Source organism: Fulmarus glacialis, unplaced genomic scaffold (assembly GCF_000690835.1).
Source record: "Fulmarus glacialis isolate BGI_N327 unplaced genomic scaffold, ASM69083v1 scaffold11973, whole genome shotgun sequence".
NCBI lineage: Eukaryota > Metazoa > Chordata > Aves > Procellariiformes > Procellariidae > Fulmarus > Fulmarus glacialis.
Window position 1 is genome coordinate 2,128 of NW_009201063.1, and position 376 is coordinate 2,503.

General features: G+C 43.1%; 1 protein-coding gene across 1 annotated transcript in view; it reads left to right on the forward strand.

Moving 5' to 3' along the window:
- The window catches only part of LOC104073869 (protein NLRC5-like), a gene marked incomplete at its 5' end in the record, with an annotated part of 31,185 nt that overhangs the window by 1,999 nt on the left and 28,810 nt on the right, over window positions 1-376 (forward strand). The gene's annotated exons all lie outside the window — the stretch shown is intronic.

The window sequence follows — 376 nt, forward strand, 5'->3', positions numbered from 1 at the left end:
GATGACAGGTACTACAGAAGGACAAGAATAACAGCTGTGTTGGTCTTTAAGGACAGAGGATATTTCTACATTTAAAAAAGTTTGAAATAAACCTGAATCAATAAACAAAAATAGCAATAGAAATCCCTATCTGGCCCAGCCAGTGGCTTTATTTCTTGTGTGTTGGGCTCCACAGCCCTGGAGAGACAGAGTTCCCTTGATAGTGCCCATCTTGCCATATGTTCTTATAGCTACCAAAGGCATGAGCCATATAGTTTTCTTTCTTGCCTGGGCTCCAGAAGAGAGTAGTGGCTTTCTCAGAACAGGAGAATTCAAGCATGTTATCTGAGCATGTTAAAGCCGGGAAACGGCCTTCCCTTACCTCCTCCTCTTTCCC